Source organism: Vombatus ursinus, unplaced genomic scaffold, assembly GCF_900497805.2.
Source record: "Vombatus ursinus unplaced genomic scaffold, bare-nosed wombat genome assembly UNPS02014808.1, whole genome shotgun sequence".
Lineage (NCBI taxonomy): Eukaryota > Metazoa > Chordata > Mammalia > Diprotodontia > Vombatidae > Vombatus > Vombatus ursinus.
This window is the reverse complement of record NW_020954586.1, coordinates 2,981,304-2,997,711: the sequence shown is the minus strand read 5'-3', so window position 1 is coordinate 2,997,711 and position 16,408 is coordinate 2,981,304. Positions and strand designations below refer to the sequence as shown.

At 41.1% G+C, this 16,408-nt stretch overlaps 1 protein-coding gene across 4 annotated transcripts in view; it reads right to left on the bottom strand.

Moving 5' to 3' along the window:
- The window catches only part of GPR55 (G protein-coupled receptor 55), a 56,851-nt gene that overhangs the window by 2,737 nt on the left and 37,706 nt on the right, over positions 1 to 16,408 (bottom strand). Inside the window, exons 1-2 of one of the 4 annotated variants that reach the window (XM_027875317.1) lie at positions 6,236 to 6,305; positions 89 to 238 (exon numbers count right to left, since the gene is read on the bottom strand). The exons of 1 other annotated variant lie outside the window; for it this stretch is intronic. The gene's annotated coding sequence lies outside the window, so the exon portion shown is untranslated. Of the gene's footprint in view, positions 1 to 88; positions 239 to 2,844; positions 3,031 to 6,235; positions 6,306 to 16,408 lie in introns of those variants that run through there. 2 more of the 4 variants (XM_027875318.1, XM_027875319.1) reach the window with 2 other exon arrangements.

Below are 16,408 nucleotides of genomic sequence, written 5' to 3'. Positions count from 1 at the left end.
CTCAAGAAGGGGTGGCAACCAAACTGCTGTCACATTTTATTAAATAAGTGTGGTGCAGAGATAGAGGAGACCTCATTTTATGACTCACCTCCGTCACTTCTTGCCTGTGTGGCCACAGGAAAGTCAGTTAAACCCTCTCTGTTTGGTTTTCCTTAAGTGCAAAATGAGGAGGGTGGGGTCAGTGACCTTGAACATCCCTTGTTGCCCTCGGATCTTAAGAAGGATCATCCACCTTCACCTAGGAAACACACACACATATGTACATAACACATATGGACTTATGACTTGTCCAGGCTCTCACAGCTGGGTTTGAACCCAGGGTTCCCTGACTTTGAGAAAGATTCTATCCACTCTGCCGTGCTGTGTCTCAAACTAGCATGATGTTCTATCTAAAGTCACAGTAATCTCTTCAGTCAGGCTGGAGTCCAAGGCAAGGCTGTGATGAAGAGGGTGCTTGGCATTGGCATGAAATTAGGAGGGGCTGCAGATATCCATAGGACGAAGGCCATGGAATCATCACCTGGAGTCCACTATAAATTAATGTTATCATTCTCTGATTTGTCCCATCTTTTTTAATGGGGCCCAGATAGAAACTGTCCTGGGACAAGTGGCTCTCCTGCTAACATTCCTTTATAGTCACTATTTGGATGCATGACCTGTGGAGTTCTGTCTTAGGAAGATTCTGCACATCACCTGGCAAGACGAGGTACCAGACACCGAGCTCCTTTCTTGAGCTGAACCGCCATGCACTCAGGCTCTACTGCAGAGAGCATAACTGATGGGCCAGCCATGGTGTTCAAATGCCAAATGTATGTTTGCCTAAAAGACTATTTTATGGAGACCTCACACAAGGCAAGTGCTCACATAAAGGTCAGAAGAAGTGGTATGAGGACACTCTCAAGGTCTCTCTGAAGAACTTTGGAATCAATTGGGAGACTTGGGAGACAAGTCTGGCACAAGACCTCCCAGCCCGGTGTGCCTGCATCTAAGGAGACACTGTGCTCTATGAGCAGAACAGAATAGCTCAAAAGAAATGTGAGATGTGCAAATTTAGAGACATCTCCATTCCAAATGTTCATTTGGACTCATTTGTGCCCAATGTATGGTAGAGCTTTCCAAGCTCATTTTGGCTACAGTTGAACACACTGTACTTGACCCCAACATTATGATATCATTGGTCCTGTTTGAGCATGAAGGACAAGCAGCATATTTATTCCTCAGCAGACAATTGCTTTTTGAGGTTGAATTTTAAGGTGTTAGGACATAAGACTATCTTTGTAAGATTGTTATTATTATTATTATTATGCCATAGATAAGGCCTCTTCTGACCTGGGTATTTACTAGGAAGGTTTCCTGGAAGAACTGAGGCTTGAGCCGGACCTTGAAAGATGGGGAGGATTTGGTTAGGATGGAGGAGGGTAGCCATTTAACCAATCTGAAGTCCATTTCACAATCCATTGTTTAGCCCATGCCTCTCTAGTTCATCTACAGGAATAGCCTGAGAGACTTTGTTGAACACTTTGTTAAAATCTAGGTAAACTCCATCAACAACATCCTCCAATCAACCAGTCTAGAGAAGGAAAGGAGGTCACTCAGCATGAACTAGGCCAGTGGAAGCCGCCATACTGGCTCTTTTGTGATGTTTGCAACCTTTCCTCAATATTCACACTCAGTCATGTTGGCCAATTATGTCAGTGTCCTGGGCTTTCATTTGTCTGAATCTGGTGACTTGTACCCAGCAAGGTCACCTAGGTGCTTTCTTGCTCTTCCCTCCTCATCTTGAATTTCAATTCCCTATTAAGCTATTTTGGGTTCTTTACTTTCTAATTCAAATATTATTCTCTGTGAGAGAGAAAATAAAAATCAAATAAAGGTGGAGTGTTTCCAACTTCTCCCATGTCATTTTTTTATCACCAGCTCATGCACACTCAGCAGGGAGTCTATCCCTTACCTCAACCTCTCTTCTTTACTTCCCTTTGCATTTCTTGTCAGTCAGAGCTCATTCTGATTGTTGGCACTCCAGACACCATTGTTAGAGGACCATTCCACAGTTCTGCATTTTTCTTCTTACAACCCATGGCCTAGCACTCCCCATCCCTCAGCTCATAGGGGAAAAAGGCTCAGTTTTGGATGAGCTGACCCTAAAAATCAGTATCTTTTTGTCAGTACTGAAATGCACCCACGCAGTGTTGACTCTGGGAAACTTCTGACTATAGCTTATGTCTAAGCTTCCACAGATGTGTAAAAAGGGTCTCCAGCACCCATAAAAGCACCAAAGGCCATAAGTCCATTCATTGGGTAGAGAATAATCTTGATATCATCCCATGGATATCACAGAAAACATAAAGGACTCATAGAAACCTATACACAAATTCAGAGAGCATGTACAATGGCCCATGAATAATCAGTGTGACTCTTCTCTCCCTTATGGTCTAGCCTCAAACCTTTACAAGCTGTGTGACCCTGGGCAAGTCACTTAACTTCCGTCTGTTCGGTTTCATCCACTGTTAAAAGAGGGTAAAAATAGCCCCTTCCTCCCAGGGTTGTGAGGATCCAAGGAGACAGTATTTATAAAGCTTTAGCACAGGGCCTGGCACATAGTAGGAACTTAATAAAATCCTTATTTCCTTCCTTGTTTCCCCTTTCCCCTCCTGCCTTTTAGTAATATGCTGTAGTTTGTATTCCTGGAAAAAAGAAACACAATTTGAGGCTGCTAGACAATCCCGTGGCATTCCAGTGAATCTGTCTGTGACATTCCAGAGACCCTCTGAAGGCTTGGCCTCCCACTCAAGGGAAACATACTTGGGTCTGATAGATAGGCAGCCCCCTTCCCACTGAACCTACCCTGTCTCAATAACTGTCTCAGTGGAGGCAAGGTCCAGATCCCTTTCTCTTCCAAAATTTGGCTTTTGGTTCATGATGCTGCTCTGGCCAAAACCAGGATCCATGCACATAATCACCTCCTTTCTCTGGGAGGTGGTTATGGAAATTTCCTATCTTTGGATAGGTGACCCCTGTCCCAAAGCCCATCAGAATGGGACTCTCATCAGTGAAGATGAAAGCCCTGCTCTTTGTGAACGGTGGGGCAGAGTTGGCAAGACTTGAAATGCTCCAGACTTTTTGAGTCATCTTTGGGGACTTCCAGCCCTGAGGGAAGAAGGGAAAAGCCAGCCACAATTCAGGGTGCAGAAGGAAGAGTGTCTGGGAAGATGTTAGAGGAGCTGGCCATCTCCATCAGGTCAGATTCGTACACTAGCTAGTGACTTCAGGTAATTCCCTTTGGGTAAGATCCAGGACTTTCCCTCTTGGTTGAGCTGAGTTAGCTTCTCAGATTTTTGTTTTGCTATGATTTGGGTAAATGAGTTCCTTTGCATACATACATTATGTATGTTCCTCATGAAACTGGTGGGAATATTGTTCCTTGTGGAAAAGGTATCAAGCCTTGGATACAGAGCTTGGGGTCCCCCTTACTCCCAATAACAACGACAAAGTCATCAGACTATAGATTGAACCCAATCATACCCCCTAGACTAAGAATCTCTAAGGGAGCAGATAGATATCATTCTAGCCTGGTATGGGGGTGGTGGTGTCTGGCTCCAACTTTTTTTTTCTTTTTGGTGAGGCGATCAGGGTTAAGTGACTTGCCCAGGGTCACACAGCCAGTAAGTGTTAAGTGTCTGAGGCTGGATTTGAATGGCTCCAACTTCTTGCTTCCCTTCCTGGCAGAAATGAAAGTCTCCTTTGGAGAAAAGTGAGGAGAGAAGAGGGTTAGAGATGTCTATTCTGCCTCCTTTTGAGCCACACAAGGATAGCTCTCTACACAGATCTCCTACTCGACAGACAGAAGATTGCATCCCCAAATTCTTTTACTTGACCCCCAGCAACCTGGGATCATGTGCTACCTAAGCAAGCCCTCTTATCTGGCTAGAAGGCTAGATTCCAGAACTCTTGAATTTGGTGTTACTCATGAAGCAACTCTCCAAAAAAAAAATCTTGCTTTTTTTTTTTTTTAAACCGCAGTGTTGTATTCTAGGATCATACCGCCTAAGAAATCAATCCTTAGAGGAAGCTAAGATTCAGGAGTTACGCTGACCAAAAATTCCCCTCCAAAGTCACAGAGGTGAAAATCTGTCTACCACTGCCATATACCTATCATATACCTACCACAAAGCTACCATTAATGGCTGCTGGGGTTTTGGCGTGAGATGGAAAATCCTTCCTATCTGTTGCACTTTCAAGATCTCTCCAGAAGAGGGTAGCTATCAATTTGGGGAATGGCTGAACAACTTAATGGTAAATGAATGTGATGGAATACTATTGAGCTGTACAAAATGATGAAGAAATGATTTTAAGGAAATCTGGGATGACTTGATCCTTTTCTCTTCCAAAATTTGGCTTTTGGTTCATGATGCTTCTCTGTTCAAAACCAGGATCCATGCACACAATCACCTTGAAGAGTGTAGTGAGCAAAGCCAGAATAATTTATAGCATAATAATGATATTGGAAAGACAAAAAACTTTGAAAGGCTTAGGAGCTCTGGTCCATGCAGTAACCAACAATAATGCAGAATGCTACCTACTTCCTGATAGAAAGTTGAAGAACTGAGGGTACACATGAAAACTTGCTTTTTTAGACGTGGCCAATGTGGGAATTTGTTTGTGACTTTTGTTTTTCTTGCTTTCTAAATAGGGGAGGAGCGGAGGGAAGAGGGAAGACAGAAAAATCTCTCCAGTAGACAGGCAGAAGAGAAAAAGGTTTTAAAAGAACCCCAAAATCTTTAGTAGATTCCTTTTATAGGCCAGTTAGCTAGTGCAGAAGAAAGAGGGTTGGACTTCAGAGTCCAGAAGACCTGAATTCAAATTAAATAAATATTTTAAAGTGCCTACCATGTTCTAGGTGCAAGGTGCTAGGTGTTAGGTGTTAGGGGGATATTCTAAAAGTCAAGGATTTGTGATTTCCACAATGTGGATAGTCTCTCCATCAATACAGATCTCAACCCAGCTATAACTTAATAGCTAAGTCCTAGAGAGTTCCCTGAGGACAAACAGCTTACTTCTGGTCATACAGATATTAAGTTTGAGGGTCCAGGAATCACACCAGGTGCTAGGGATAGAAAAAAACAAACAGAAATTACATAGTTGCTGCCTTCAAGGAGTTTATATTCTCTGGGGGAACAACAAATACTAGTTGTTGTCTGTCCTTCGTATTCAAAGAGGACCCAAATGACATCATGATGTTGGGGTCAATGTACAGTGTGTTTGATTGTGACAGACCAACATTAGCTCAGAAGGCTCTATCCCAGGTCGGGCACAAAGAGTCCGTATGACCAGATACTTACACTACAAAGGAGAAAGTGTATCATAGTGAATAGACACCTAGACTCAAAGTCAAAAAGACTTGGGTTGAAGTGTTGTCCCCGATCCATACTGGCTATAGGACTCTAGACAAGTCACTTCAATTTTCAGCACCCTGGGCAATTCTCTCACAGCAGAGAGATATCTGCGGAGCAGGTACTGGGAATTATATAGGCTAACGAAATCACAGATCAGGTCTCCCCGCTAAAAGCTGGTAAGTAAAGCAGTTGAGGGAGCAGAGGAGGGAACAAAGAGCTCTAGAAATATCCAAGGAGTGAAAGGTCAGTGTGGCCCCAGGTGTAGTCATTGAGGATTTCAGTGCCTCATGCAGCTTCCAAGGTGATAAATGAGAGAGAGGTTACTGGCCTGCCTAGGAGGAGAGAATCTCCTATCTGAGAGGTCCCCACACTGACGCAATGATGCAAACCCGGGTCTGGAGGAAGAGATGGAAAGGGCAGAGAAGGATGGGAGTAGGGAGAGACAGACAGACAGACAGATAGACAGAGACAGAGAGAGACAGAGACTGAGGGGGAGAGAAAGAGATAGAGACCAAGAAAAGGACAGAGAAACAGAAACAGAGAAATAACTTGCATTCACTAATGAGTGATTAGGTGGAAAGATTTCATGGGGAGTTCCCAATTGAGCTGAGCCTTCAAGAAGGATTAGGATTCTGAAAGTTAGGCCCTTTTCTCCAACCTTAACCAAAGGTTTTCCCTACTGGGGAGAGAGGTCAGCCTAGATGACCCCTAATGTCCCTTCCATGATCTTCCATGATGAGTCCAGCCCCATCCCTGGCTCTTCTAGACCTTTGACTGTCCAGCTCCCTCCCCACTCCCTTCTAGGCCATGAGGCCTCTTAAGGCAGCCCCAGATTATCATACCTTCAGCCTCAGTGATCAAGCCAGCACCTAAGCCTCTGGACACCTCTCTGAACATGTTTACCAGTCGTACATATACTTAAAGCCAGAGCTTGCATTACCACATCCTCTTTTCAGCAGAAGCTTTAAAAATCCTATTTTACTTTTGCACATACATTAGAACTTGAACTTTTTTTCCGAAAGATAAAAAGATTAAGGAAATCCACTTTTTAAGGTGGAGGGAGAATCCACAACACCACCCTCAGGGTGTTTTTTCTCCACAGATGGTATCTGTTCTGGCCCACCCCTAGGACAATTAAAAATATATATTTATTTAGCATTTTATTTTCCCCCAATTATATGTAAAAACAATTTTTTGACATTTGTTTTTTAAAATTTTGAGCTCCAAATTATTTCCCTCCCTCCCCACCCCACCCTCGTATTGAGAAGGCAAACAATTTGATATAGTTTATACATGTGTAATCATGCAAAACATTTCCATATTAGTCATATTGTGAAAGAAAACATAGACCCAAAAAACCTCAAGAAAAATTTTAAAAAGTATGCTTTGTCTGTATTCAGACACTATCAGTTCTTTCTCTGGGGATAGGTAGCATTTTTCTTCACAAGTCCTTTAGAGTTGTCTTAGATCATTGTATTGCTGAGAATAGCTAAGTCATTCACAGTTGATCATCTTATAATATTGCTGTTATTATATACAATGTTATCCTGGTTTTACTCATTTCACTTTGTATCAGCTCATGTAAATCTTTTCATGTTTTCCCAAGAGCATTCTGTTTATCATTTCTTATAACACAATGGTATTCTATCATAATTGCATACCACAACTTTTTCAGCCATTCCCCAACTGAAGGGCGTCCCCTCAATGTCCAATTCTTTGCTACCTGGAAAGAATTGCTACAAATATTTGTGTACATGTAACTCCTTATCCTTTTTTAAAATCTCTTTTGGGATAATGACCTAGTAGTTGTATTGCTGAGTCAAAGGGCATTACCCTTGGTTTTATAACCTTTGGGCATATTTCCAAATTGCTCTGCAGAACGATTGAATCAGTTCACAACTCCACCAAACAGTTCATTGGTGTCTCAATTTTCCCATATTCCCTCCAATATTTGTCACTTTTTCTTTTCTGTCTTATTAGCTAATCTTACAGGTGTGAGATAGAACCTAAGAATTGTTTAAATTTTCATTTCTCTAATCAATAGTGATTTAGAGCATTTTTTCATGTGGCTATAGATAGCTTTGATTACTTCATCTGAAAAAATGAATGTTCATATCTTTTGATCATTTATCAATTGGGGAATGGCTCTTGCAAATTTGACTCAGTTCTCTATATGTTTGAGAAATGAGGTCTTTTTCAGAGAAATTTGCTTTAATTTTTTTTCACAGTCCCGATTGCTAACTTTATTTCCCTCCATCCTATTTCCCCCTGTTTATTCTATTCTCTCTCTCCTTTCACCCTGTCCCCCCTCAAAAACATTTTGCTTCTAATTACTGCCTCCCTGAATCTGCCCTCCCTTCCATCAGCACCCCCCTTTTCTTATCCCCTTCCCCTCCTACTTTCCTGTAGGGTAAGATACATTTCTATACCCAATTGAGTGTGTCTGTTATCCCCTCTTTGAGCCAATTCCAATGAGAGTGAGGTTCAAGCATTCCCTGTCACCTTTCCTATTTCCCCTCCACTGTAAAAAGCTTTGTCTCTTCCTTTTTAAGGGAGATAATTTATCCCATTCTACCTTTCTCTTCCCCTTTCTCCCACTACATTCCTCTTTCTCACTCCTTAATTACATATTTTTAGATATCATCCCTTCATATTCAACTCACACCTGTGCCTTTTGTCTATATATGCTCTTTCTAACTGCCCTAATAATGAGAAAGTTACAAGTATCATCTTCCCCCGTAGGAATGTAAACAGTTCAACTCTATTAAGTCCCTTATGATTTCCCTTTCCTCTTTACCTTTTAATACTTCTCTTGAGTCTTGTATTTGAAAGTCAAACTTTCTATTCAGCTCTCGTCTTTTCATTAGGATTGCTTGAAAGTCCTCTATTTCCTTGCATATCCATTTTCCCCCCGAAGAATTATGCTTAGTTTTGCTGGGGAGGTGATTCTTGATTGTAATCCTAGCTCCTTTGCCCTCTGGACTATCATATTCCAAGCCTTCCAATCCTTCAACGTAGAAGCTGCTAAATCTTGTGTTATCCTGACTATGGCTCCATGATACTTGAATTGTTTCTTTCTGGCTGCTTGCAGTATTTTCTCCTTGAGCTGGGAGCTATGGAATTTGGCTATAATTTTTTTTTTTACAAACTGTAGTATTTATTAAATTATAAATTTTGTGACAAAAAAAATGAGACATATTAGGATAAACCTCAAACTACAAGGACTAGACAGCCAAGCTTATGGAAACATTACAATGCGTGTTACATACAGGATTTTGGAACAGAAGTTATTGGCCATTTACATTTTTCATTTTGAGAACTTGAAGATAAAATGGTTACTGTTTGTCTATTTAAAATATCCCTCATAACTTCCAAAAATAATCTGTTTTCACATTAAATTAAGCATCCTGCTCTTATCAATAACCAGCATCTCATATTGCTCCCAAATTTAGTGTTCTTTCCATATATCTATCCATGTAGAGAAATAAGACACAATGTAACAGTCAGATAATGAAGACAGTTAATGCACAGAGAAATATACAATGGCCAAAAGGACTGAGGATCTCAAAAAACCCCACTACTAAATAAAAAGACTTTTAGAAGAAAAACTAGATATTGCTAAGTAGCTTTCAACACCCAAGTTCCTGACTTTTAAATAAAATTTCCAGAGACATAGCAGACATTTTAGTTACAGACCAATTCTTCCCATTCCCCTTTCCCATCTCCTAACCCTCAAATACACTACTAGCAGACGAATATAATGTCTCATGAGTAGGAATTTACAGATACTGGTACAGATGTACTTGTATTCTTTTTTTTTTTTGTGAGGCAATAGGGGTTAAATGACTTGCCCAGGGTCATGCAGCTACTAAGTATCAAGTGTCTGAGGCCAGATTTGAACTCAGGTCCTCCTGACTCCAAGGCTGATTCTCTATTCACTGTGCCACCTAGCAGCCTCTCTGTATTCTTGAACGTGTGACTGACAACATCTTCAAACTTCAGCTGCTGTGCATTCCCATCAGGCCTTCTATACCTGACACCTGCATTCACTGCCCCACCCCCTGCTGCAGGTCCATCAGCTGCTATCTGATTTACATTGGGAAGAAAAGGTTGAGGATAAGTGTTATGCAGTGTGAGCAGATACATCCTCACTATCACTGCCAGCGTCTGATTCGGTTTCCTCAACGGAGATTTCTGCATCTGGTGCCCTGTCTGAAGATAGTAATTCACGGTCTTCCTTTCCCTCTCCTCTGTTACACCTTTTAGCCATGCCGTTTCCACTGACTTGTAAGTGAGTAAGAGAGTCCTCCAGAGAAGTATTTGCATCAGGTGAAGGTGTTGCAGGGTTTGTTAACTGGCCATCCAGTGAAGTTAATGGGCCAACAGAAGTAGGCTCCAGAGGCAGCACAGAAGCCCCAGATTTGGCTATAATATTCCTGGGAGTTTTCATTTTGGGATCTCTTTCAGGAGGTGATTGATGGACTCTTTCAATGTCTATTTTACCTTCTGGTTCCAGAATATCAGGGCAGTTTTCCTTGATAATTTCTTGAAAGATGATGTCCAGGCTCTTTTTTTTTTTTGATCATAGCTTTCAGGTAGTCCAATAATTTTAAAATTATCTCTCCTAGATCTATTTTCCAGGTCAGTTGTTTTTCCAATTAAATATTTCACATTGGTTTCTATTTTTTCATTCTTTTGGTTTTGTTTTGTTGTTTCTTGGTGTCTCATAAAGTCATTAGTTTCCATTTGCTCCATTATAATTTTTAAGGAATTATTTTCTTCAGTGAACTTTTGTACATCCTTTTCCACTTGGCCAATTCTGCTTTTCAAGGCATTCTTCTCCTTGTTAGTTTTTTCCCCTCTCTTTTACCGTTTGGCTTATTCTGTTTTTAAAGATATTTTCTTCAGTATTTTTTGTGTCTCCTTTACCAAGAACTCATTTTGTTGACTCATTTTTCATGATTTTCTTGCATCACTCTCATTTCTCTTCCCAATTTTTCCTCTACCTCTCTTACTTGATTTTTAAAATCCTTTTTGAGCTCTTCCATGGCCTGAGGCCAATTCATCTTTTTCTTTGAGGCTTTGGATATAGAAATTGTGACTGTTATCTTCTGAGTGTGTGTTTTGATCTTCCTTGTCACCATAGTAACTTTCTATAGTCAGAGTTTTTTTCCATTGTTTGCTCATTTTCCCAGTCTATTTCTTGACTTAACTCTTTGTTAAAGTAGGGCTCTGCTTCCAGGGTGGAGAGGGCACTGTCCCAAGCTTCAGGAGCTTTGTCCAGCTGTTTTCAAAGATATTTGTAGGGACCTGTAAGTTTTCAGTTCTTACAAGATGGTATGATCTAAGGAGAGGTGTTTACTGGTCTCCTGGCCCGTGCTCTGGTCTTGTAAGTGACCATAAGAACTTTTTTCTATCCTGAAACTGTAACAAGGGATTCCATTTCACTGTGGTCACAAGTTCTGGCGTGCCAGTGCTCCTCCTAGCCCTGGGACTGCCACCCAGGACTGCTACCTGGATCTGAGTATGGGCAAAGCAACAGAGTCCTGCCAGTGCTAGTAAAAAAACCCCTGTAATCTCCTTCTGATGAGTTATTTGACCGCCTTACCATCTGTGGGCTGAGAGTTCCAGAAGTGGCTGCCACCAAGGCTGATTCAATCATTCCCAAAGCCTGCTGGCCTAGTCTGCACTGGCACACCCTGCACTGGACCATACTCCACTCTCACACAGGTGTGACAGACCTTTCCTGCTGACTTTCTAAGTTGTCTTTGGCTGGAAAATTGTTTTATCCTATCCTTTGGTGGGTTCTACTGCTCCAGAATTTGTTTTGAGGCATTATTTAAAGTTTTTCAGAGGGGTTTAGGGAGAGCTCAGGTGCGTCCCTGCCTTTTCTCTGCCTTCTTGACCCCACTTCAATCCAAGACCGATAGGACAGTTTTAATGCAATAGAAAGGCTTCAGTTTCCACATCTGCAAAATGGGGGTTATCATAAAATAATAGATTTAGACTTGGAAGAAATATGAGGTCATGTAGTCCAGTCTCTTCATTTTACAAATGAGGAAGCTGAGCCCCAGAAAGAAATGACTTTCTCAAGGTTCCATGGGTATATCAAATTTCAACCCAAGTCCTCTGGTTCCAAATCTAATGCCCTTTTGGACTGGGCAGTCTTATACGGCTGGAGACGGGGACAAAATGAGCCAAATTCTAATGTTCCCAGGAAAAACCTAGGGTAGGGAGCAGAAATCATAGAGATTCTATTCTGAAAGCAAAGCCTCCAAAGTGAACTTGGTTGATGAAATACTTCTCCTCCTATGAGATGATAGGACCTGTTTGAGCAGCTGGCCAATGAAATGTCAGTCCTTTTCCTTTATGCTTTCTACTTATGCTGAGCCATATCTCTTTCCTCATTTTTAGTCTTTCCTCTTTGTGGTTTTTTTTGTAACTAATGCAGATCTTTGCTCTGACAAGGCATGACGCTCTAGACAACAGACAACAAGACAATTCAGGTACTACTCCCACAATAGTAGCATCTCTGTTTTGGTCTACTAAGATATAAGAAATTTTTTTTTTCATAATATTATTTGGTGCCTGACATTTTTGGCACCTACTAATTTTTTCCTTGGAGAAAAGATTTATGATATCAAGATAGGAGGCTTCTGGGTAGTCTGTAAGTTTTTGACCTCTCATTTCTTCTTCCTGGCCTCCGTTATCCCATTTACTCCTCACCATTCTAGCCTATTTCCACCTTTGTATTGAAATTGTTGTTCTGTTCAGTCGTTTTTAGTCATATCCAATTCTTCATGACCCCATTTGGGGTTTTCTTGGCAGAGATACTGGAATGGTTTGCCATTTCCTTCTCCAGCTCATTTGACAGATGAGGAAACTGAAGCAAAGAAGTTAAGGGATTTACCCAGAGTCACACAACTAGTAAGTGTCTGAGGCCAGATTTGAACTCAGGAAGATGAGTCTTCCTGACTCCGGGCCCTGCACTCTATCCACTGAGCCACCCAGCTGCCCTTGTATTGAAATTACCCAGTATCAAAAGATATGTTGATTTAATTTGGAGGGTCCTAAGTTAAATTCTTCATGGAATTTTCCCAAATCTTCATCTTCTACACCCGATGTTTGTGCATAAGCAACAATTATTTTCATTGTTGTCTTTTAGCTAATACTTATTCTGAGCACTATAATATGAGAAGACCAAGTGTCCCATGAAATAATGTTTCTTGTTGCCTGCACATGATCAAACCAATTTTACCAGCTCCTTTCTTTGCCTCTTCAGGGAGTAGCTATGAGCCATCTTTCCATCTTGCCACAGCTTCTTTCTTTTTATATCAAGAAAGTAACAACTGATGATTCAACTCCTTCACAAGTATGTCCATTGATTGGTCACTGGACAAGAGACTTGCCTAGAGAGTATACCAATTGAATTACAGTTTATGGACAGTCTAAAAATTCTGTGATCTTTAGCATTCTTGCCTCCTTTTTCTTACTCTGACACTGTCACTGCCAAAGTACTAGGAGACTGAACAGGAGAAAGGGCGCCATTGTTTTGTTTTCTTGTTTCATGGGTTACTGTGACCATGAAATTTCATTGAGTGCCCAGCCTGCTGTTGTTGAACTTCTCCATATTTCACTAGATTGGACCTTGGAAAACAGATTTTATCTACCATTTGGGCTATATTATAGCCTGTTGAGCATGGTAGACCTCCTAGAGCTTGTATATCACTGGCATGGTATTTAAGAACCCAGGATCATCTTCGTGTTATGATAAGGAATCTGAGTTGAACTGTGCAAAGGAGTAGTTAAACAAGTAATTAATAAAGAAAAATTAGTAATGGACTCCAGAAATGACATTGACATCAGCCATCATAATTTTATATAAAAATTGAACCAATGTAAATCACCATAACAAGTGGACCATAAGTGCATTAGTTAGCAAACACTTGACTTAATTGCCAAGTGGAGAAAGATGGCAGTCAAAAGGCAACTATGTTTTAGAACATAATGTTTGTAAAATCTCATGAAAGATTATTATGAATAGCATAAGCTCATGAAGTGAGAGAACCATTAGAAGGTAAAGCCAGATTAAAGAAAGCTTGGCAAGAGACTCAACTAAGCAATGCCACCCAAGGGTACTTAGGGATGAAAACAGAAGAAGGGCAACAAATAGAAGAAAGGAATGGAAAAGATCAGCAAAGATTTTATAATGAACTGTTTTCATAATCAAGGACAGTAGAGCCACCACATTAGGACTCTAATATCCTGATCCTTCTTGTTGTGCTTTAGAGGTGATAGAAATTGCTCTAGAGAGAACACAAATGGGAAAAGCAACTGGATTGGACCAAGTGTACATAGTGGAGAACTATACTGAAGGTGACACAATTGTGAGGGCATTGAAGGATTGATTTACATGGCATCTTACAGAAAAAATCCTGGACCTTAATACTAAGAGGACCAGACATATGAGTTAATGCAAAATTTTTATTATAATTTTTCTTTGAAATTAAGACTTTCAGGGCAGTTAGGTGGTACAGTGGATAGAGCACCGGCCCTGAAGTCAGGAGGACCTGAGTGCAAATCTGGCCTCAGACCAAACACTTGACATTTATGAGCTGTGTGACCTTGGGTAAGTCACTTAACCCCAACTGCCTAAAAACAAAACAAAACAAAAAAAGAAATTAAGACTTTCATCTTATCTCTATTTTCTTTGCCATGTGGATAAAAAACAGATAGAACATCCATTGATGCATTTTAGTTCTTTGAGGTATTGTTAAATTCTGGTTTTTCTATTAATACCAAAAAAAAAGATGACTGAGAGAATGGCAATTATTGACCTATGCCTCTACCTACTGTCCTATCTATAAAACATCTTTATGAAAATCTTCTCTACATCAATTGAGGGCTACTCAAACAGCAGGAGTGCTGACATCCGTCAAGGAGCAGAGATACTCTTTAGACAGAAATGGACATAGAATGGCCAATACTGGAGGGAGGAAGCAGCTCAGATGTACAGGACCCCTGGCAGCAGGGAAGAGAGCCAGCCAAGAGAGAGCTAGCCAGACAATCCAGAATGGATTTGCAGAGTGGAGAAGACCCAGGGGCTATAGCAAGAGCTGGAGCAGGAGATGATAAGGGCATGAATTGGGGTGACGACCAAGTGAATAAAGGAAAAGGGACAGATGAGACAACTATTCTAGGGGGGATAATCTACAAGACTTGGTGATTGATTGGATGTGAGGGCCATGAGATCATGGCCAGCAGGGACCTCAGAAGTCTTCTACTCTAACGCTCCCATTTTATAGAGAAGGAAACTGAGAACCAGAAAAGATTATGGGATCCTGGATTTAGAGATGGAAAGGATTAAGAAGCCACCTAGTCTGCTTCCCTCATTTTGCAAGTGAGGAAACTGAGGCGTAGGAGATGAAATGATTTCCCCAAGGTGACTCAGGTCACAAGCATCAGAGGTGGGATATGAGCCCAAGTCCTCTGACTTGAAAGCTAGTGATTCCAAGGTTTTGTAGATCATAGGATCGTAGATTTAAAGCTAGAACCCTGTCAGAGGTCATCTCATCCAATCCTCTCAATTTATGGATGAGGAACTGAGGCCAAGAGACGTTTTGCTCAGGGTCACACAGCTCGTAAGTGTCTGAGGCGGGATTTGAACCCCGATCTTCCTGATTCAAAGTCCAATGCTCTAATCACCACACTGCCTTGCCTCTCAAATGTTTTGGACTTAGGTGATAGAGGGAACAATAGTTCCTTCAATGGAGATAGATGCTCTGGCTATATTGGTTCAGATTTCCTTGGTTTGAACAACAGATATATTGCCAACCATGGCGACAAGCCTGGCCTGGGACAAGTGGTTTTCATGGCACCATCATGGCTATAGTCAGAGGACTTTCCCAAGGGAATTAAGAAGTTATGGAGCTTAAGACAAAGGGTTTACAGTCCCCCCAAGATATTGGCAAGCTTCACTGGTTGCCTAACACATCCCAAGATCCACTCACTCTCAGGGGACTATGGTGGTCTATTGTTTTTCACAATGATGCCGGATGGACCACAGCAGGAACAATGATTTCAAAATGGGAGCAAAGTTAGTTTCTGAAGTGAAAATGAAAATGTTACTGTTGCATAACCCTGGGAACAAGAGGTGGTGATGATGAAAGCCAGGCCTGCTGGACTTTCACCTGTGGTTATCATGCCCTTTTAAGGATGGAAAGAGCTTTACAATGAGTCATAGTGAGCTAGAGAGTGAGTTTCTCTGGAAGAAGCATAGCATTACCTCCCCACAACCATGGGGGGAGGTGGGCTGGACATATGGTGCCCAGGATGGCCCATAGGGAAGGGAGGCAATAGTGGAAAGGCCCAGAAAATGCTTTGTTCCTGCTTCAGAAGGCTCAGATCACAGATCAAAGGTAGGAAGAGACTTTGGAGATCACAGTATTTTCACTGCAATCATCCAATTCAATTTAATTCAATTAGCTTTTATTAAGCTTGCTACAGCCAGACACTGTGCTAGGTACAGTCTCTGACCTCAAGGAAATAAATACAGAATGTATTGAGTTTCTATTGATTTCTACAGAGACTGGCTCCCAGCCCTTGAAGAATTTGCCATCTCACTACATTAAAGGATAGTAAAAGATAACAATGAGTCATCACAATAATAATAATAATAATAACTAGCATTCAGAGAGCCCTTTAAGGTTTACAAAACACTTTATATATGTTATCTTACTGGATGTGTGCAACAACCCAGGAAGGTATGTGTTGATGTAGTCATCATCATCATCATCATCATCACCATTACCATCATCATCACCATTACCATCATCATCACCATCATTACCATCATCATCACCATCATTATCATCATCATCATCACCATCATTATCATCATCATCACCATTACCACCATCATTACCATCCTCACCATCACCATCATCACCATCACCATCACCATCACCATCATCATCATCACCATCATTATCATCATCATCACCATTACCACCATC